We start from the raw sequence: 6,000 nt of genomic DNA, 5'->3' as shown, positions 1-6,000 counted from the left end.
ATGGATGGATGGATGGATGGATGGATGGATGGATGGATGGATGGATGGACGGACAGATACACGGACGGATACACGGATGGGTGGGTGAGTGAATGGGTAGACAGTAGACAGATGAATCAGTAAATGCATAAATGGGGTGGGTAGATGGATAGATGGTGGAGGGATGGCTGGATGGACAGATGATGGATGGGTGGGTGGGTGGGTGGATGGATGGATGGGTAAGTGAATGGGTAGATGGTATATAGATGAATCAATAAATGGATAAATGGGGTGGGTAGATGGATAAATGGGTGGATGGATAGATAGATGAATGGATAGATGGATGGCCAGATGGATAGATGACAGGTGGCAGATAGATGAGTCTATAAATGGATAGATGGGGTGGGTGGATAGATGGATGGATGGATGAATGGGTGGGATGTGCTTCTGAAGAACACAAAGAACTGGCCAAGGGAGGCAGGCCTCTTTAGCTCACATCAGCCTGGACTGTAGTAGAGCATGCTGGGTTCTTCTTTCTAAGCAAGGCAATGACAATGTTTAGAATAACTCACATATGATTGCATCTGTTTGGCTGTTTCACTTTCTTCTTCAGATTTTATTTAATCTTATTTAAGAAGACAACTTTGGAAGGGCAAAGAAGGTCTATCAGCTCCGGTAGAGGCTGCACGCTTAGAAATAGAGTTCTGCCAGTTCAGCCATGACCACAGCTAGACAGAGTGGGCCGCACAGAGACATGGCTACCTCTGTCGGAAGGTGTCCGCGATGGAGACAGCCACCAGCTCTACATCCATCCCCATGAGCACCACCTGCCCGAGTTAGACGGGGCTGTTCCAGAAGACCACACAGCTTCAGGGTCTATGCCTCTTACCAGCTCACTTCCTCTACAGAAGGAAAGTGACGACGGGCCAGGCTGGGGCAGAGGCCGGCGGCAGCTGATTCCACACTTGGCATTAACTACCCTTGTGGCCCGAGTGTTTGTGTTCACCAGAATCAGAAGCAGTTTTGATCAAACCATAGGCGAGCTGAGAAATCACTAAAGTAATCGCGATTGGTGTCTTGACATTGGAGATGAGGTAATAAGAGACAAGAGACAATCACTTCACTTTTTCACATGCCATTGTGCAGAGAGGGTGCCAGCATGGAGGAAAGGCAGGCGTGGAGACTGTGCCAATTTGGTGCAAAAATAGTCGTTTTTAACGTCCTCGTCTCCCATAGGCCAGGACTTCCCCTTCACAAATCCCCGTCTCACTGGTCTGGGACACCCACAACCAGCCTTACAGAGTGGACAGTCTGGGGCTTGAGCTGGCCCCGCTCCTGACTGTGGCTCATCACAGAGCACACTGCTGTGTTGGGAGCACTGACTGCTGTTCCAGAGGATCCGGTTCTCGTGTCAGCATCCACGTGGCTGCTCACAGCCACTGTGGCGCCTATCCTGGCCTCCGTGGGCGTCAGGCACACACTGCATAAATGTTCACACAGGCAAAATGGCCCACACATGTAAAAATAAGCCTTTTTAAAAACTAGAGCAAATCAAAACTGCTCATCACAAATGGGATTCCTTGTAACTTCTACCTCTCCGTCCTGAGACAAGCAGGCCGTCCGGGAGGCTGCTGAGGCTGCTGCCGCCTACGCTTCTGTGATAGATGCCCTCTGAGCCGCCCTCACACCGAAACTGACCATTAGCAACAGCCCCAAAGTGACAATGCCAGCACGCCTCCCACACGGCACGAGTGTGCGCAAGCTGTGGGCGTGTTTACAGAAGAGCCATGAACGCCCTCCACGCACCCCCACCTTGCGGCATCCCTAACCACGCAAGAGGCAGTCCTGCAGAAAGGGCTCTTCCTATGACAGCCCAGGCAGTCAACACACTCAACCCTGACCTTACCCCGGCCATGGGGGACAAGACAGGTCCTCACCGCGGCCCTGGGCCGTTCTCAGACCCTGGCTACACTGGCTCCAAGCACGGCTGCAGCACCCAGGATCTGAGTACCCAGAGGCAAGCTCGGGCTCAGCAGGTCAAGATGGCTCCAGCCGTCTCCCCTGCAGCTCCAGCTGCGCTGGCCATGACCACCGCCCTGCAGAGGCCTGGCCTCCCGAGGCCTGCCTCAGGCCCATTGAATTCCCTGCTAGGACAGGCGCCCAGATGGGATGGCCAGCAGGTGTTAACGCCCACTTCCTGACCCCACCCGCCGCTGCCTTCACCCACCAAAGCTGTGCTCTTCCAACAAGCGCAGAGGTGAGTCCTCATGGCAAGGAGCACCACAGGCAGTGAGGCAGGGAGCACCTTGGGCAGTGAGGCAGGGAGCACCGCAGGCAGTGAGGCAAGGTGCTGCTGGAGGACAAGGAGGACAGAGCTGCCCAAGGGACAGGGAGAGACAAGGACAGAGAACAGCCCAGGAACAAAAGCAAGAGGCCAGCGAGCTCAAACAGGAAGCCCTTTGCCCCACTGAGCACACCCCACAGCTGCAGGGCTCTGGCCCCTGTTCCCCGCCCTGCTGAGGGCAGCCATCATGAGCCCACACCAATCTAATCTTCACAGTAATTACCCAGGGCACGTCTGCAGGATGAAAAGCAAGAAGGGACAGAGAAGCCTCAAGTGCAGTCTCCGGTCTGGTAGATCGAGCTTGTTCTGGCTTTTGGGTGTCTGTCATTCTTGTTCTGAGACAGCCCAGGCCGGCCTTGAATCCCCAATCCTCCTGCCTCAGTGCCCCGCACCTGGCTCTGTCTAGGTTTATCAAGGCAACAAGCTCCCTAGTTTCTTTTGAGAATCACAGATGTGGAGCAAGGTGTATGTACGTGTGTACCTGTGTGTGAGCGCGTGTGTGGGGAGTGAGGAGTCCCTCCCGTTTCTTGTGTCAGTCAACGTAAAGCAAACAGTCGTAAAATCGGGAAAACAGCCAGGAGATGAGTGACAACCAGACACTGTAACTAGCGCAGGCCTGGAGCGAGCCTCAGCGTGGCTTCTCTGTTCTCCGAGAAATGAATCAAGGTGGCGGGGGCCTCCACCCGAGGCTGGCCCTGGCCACCAACACACACGGGGCTGGCTGGCCCTGGCTCTGAGTGGCTTAGCTGCCGCCCACACTTCAGCGATGACACATCTCATTCACCAACTTTAGGATAAAAAGTGTAGCTGTGGCCTGAGGAACGCACACTGGTACTAGGGCAGAGGAGAAGTCAGTCAGTCAGGACAAGCCTGGGGCTCTCCTCCCCAGTAAAGACCCAACACACACACACTCACACACACACATACACACGCACACACACGCACACGCAGACAGACATATACATACATACATATACACACACACAGACAGACACACACACAGAAATACAGACACAGACACATAGACTCATTTACACAGACAGACATACACAGACACACAGAAACAGAGAGACACACAGAGCAACACACACAGACACAGACATAGACAGACACACACACACAGATACACAAAAAGATATACACACTGGCACAGAAAGATACATAGGCGCGCACACACACACACACACACACAAAATTTGCAGCTGCACTTGAGCATCCTGAGCAAATCCCGCAGCACCCAGCATGCAGCTGGCCAGGTGTGCAAGCCGGCATTTCTGAGCAGGCCCAGGCCCACGCAGGAACGGTGTGGGGTGACTGTCACATGACTGGCTGCAGCAGGCAGTCACTGGGCCACCCGCTCCAGAGGACGGCAGGGACTCCCTGAGATCATTCCACTGGGGCCAAGGACAAAGGGGCAGCTGCTATTTATAAAACAGGGGCAGACATGATTGCCTATCGAAATAAAACTGGAAATCACTACAGAGCGCCAAGAGAAGAAACGTCTGTAACACAACGGGACATTCTTTCCACCAGTTCACTTTTTAAAAGTATGTATCCTGTGTAACCATGCTTATTTAGAAAATGAACAAGGGAAGAGCAAATTCTTTTTAAAAAAAAATTTTTTTAAACAGTCTCAGGTAGCCCAGGCTAGCCTTGAACTCACTAGATAGCTGGGGTGACCTTGAACTCTTGTCCGCCTGTCCCTGGACATCCCAAGGGCTGACACTGCAGGCGAGCATGGCCCAGCCTGGCCAAAAAGCCCAGGGCTGCAGGTCTCATTTGAAAGCAGAAATGTCCCGACAACTGAGAAGCCATATTGCCAGAGGTGAATGCAACAGGCAAAGCACCGGGTCCGTCAGGGAGGGCACAGCCTTGAGCCAGGGCCCTGCTGTCTGTCCTGCCTGGTCCCCGCTATGGCAGAGTCCACCGTCCAGAGTGTCTGTGGAATTCCTGCAATAAGGGTGGGCCACACTTAGCTGCTTGTCAAACTTCAGTCCTCAAAGCACAGCAAGAGGAAATTAGTCCACAGAAGGCCCACGGGAGCACATGGCAGGAGCGGACTCCACCCTGGAGTTTCTAATACGCATGTGAGGCTGACCAACGCCAAGGCCCCGTGCCTCTCTCTGTCTCTCAGCGACACCGGCTACCCCGGCCAGGCTCCAGAGCCGCCTCCCAGGGCCTGCGGCACGAGACTGAGAAGCCATGCCAGCACAGACTGAAGGATGTGACCCGTGGGCCACTCTGAGAGCCACCCCAGAAGCTCTACAGGCCAGGACAGGGCTGAGGCAGGATGATGGCAGAGGCCAAGGCCCAGGGGGAGGGCCACCCCAACCAAGGCTCAGGAGCGTAGACAGATGAGGGCATGGATGGAGAATCTCCGCAGGGGCAGGTCAGCCGGGCCATTTCCAAATCCAGCGTGCAGCCAAGGGAGCCGGACACTGGCCCACCCCAGCTGCAAGGTGGCGGCAACTGCAGGTTCACCAGAAGGCAGGAGGCCAGCACCTCAAAACACATGCCCAGTGTCACAGTCCCAGACCCTGGCATCACCTACGTGGAGCTGAGGGGTTCTTGCCTCCTCCTTCAGAATACGGCAGATGCGTTCCAAGATAGGCGGAAATGTCTCGTATACCGAAGGAAGAAAAGAGGCACAGGAGAGACAGGAGGTGGGGGCTGCAGGCGTCCTGAGTCCCACCACATGGCCAGGCCTCAGCCACCACGGCCCGCAGCAATCTCTGTGCTCAGTCTCCCCAAGATCCTACCCTCTTCCTGGGGAGGTGCTGAAGGAAAATCACTGGACCCAGAGTCAGTCTAGACCCTAGAAACAAGGCCCAGCGCTGCCTGCCCCCTGAAGGCAGGTCTGTGGTGGGGCCATGCTGAAGGGTGGGCCTTGTGTATCAGCAGCTGGTGGCCCTGCCTGGGGAGGCTGTGACATGATGAGGAGCCCGGCTGGAGGCTGCAGGTCACTGGGGACTGACTTTTGAAGGTTACATCTGGTCCTAGGTTCCAGCCACCCCAGGCGCGACCACCCGTCATGCTCACACTTCCACAGCTGGAACCTCTCTGCCATGCCTTTCCCTGACATGATGCACCAAAATCCCCTAAACCGTGAGTCCAAAGAAACGCCCCCTCCACACCCCCACGAGCTGTTTCTATCAGGTTTGGTCATGGGGTTAAAAAAAATTACCACTGTACTTCTACCTAAGGCCTGCCCCAGCCTGGCCTGCAGGTCCCCTGTGTCCTGAGGGGACTGGGAAGTCCTAAGTGGAAAGAGAACGCCGACACAACTGAGAATGCTAAGCTCTCTGGAGGGCATGCAGCCCGCCCAACCTGAGCGACTTCCTCAAGTCAGGCGTCACACTCCTGCTGCTTTGTACTTCCTGTGGACCCTGCGCTCCACTCCAACGGCTGGAAGAAGCGAAGGCTAAGCGCCATTCAGAAACCACAGGTAAGGGCATTCCTCTGCGGCACACAGTTCCGTTCCTCGGATCAGAGACTGGGCGTTCCAACAAGCACTTAAATGGCACTGTATTTCCGTGTCATGGATTCATAACATCAAAACTAGAACCAGGTGTATCTCACCTGAGCCTGCCGACTGCCAGCCCAGGATAGCTATGAGCGTGGGTTAACACGCTTCTACATGGCCATGTCATCCCGAAACGCCTCAAGGTGGGGCAACC

At 55.0% G+C, this 6,000-nt stretch overlaps 1 protein-coding gene across 10 annotated transcripts in view; it reads right to left on the bottom strand.

The window, feature by feature from the left end:
• Positions 1–6,000, bottom strand: part of Trak1 (trafficking kinesin protein 1) — an 86,672-nt gene that overhangs the window by 31,477 nt on the left and 49,195 nt on the right. The window lies entirely within an intron of this gene.

Source organism: Psammomys obesus, unplaced genomic scaffold (assembly GCF_907164565.1).
Source record: "Psammomys obesus unplaced genomic scaffold, mPsaObe1.curated_primary_1811, whole genome shotgun sequence".
NCBI classification, from domain to species: Eukaryota; Metazoa; Chordata; class Mammalia; order Rodentia; family Muridae; genus Psammomys; species Psammomys obesus.
Note: the sequence above shows the minus strand (reverse complement) of the source record. Positions and strands in the feature narration are given on the sequence as shown.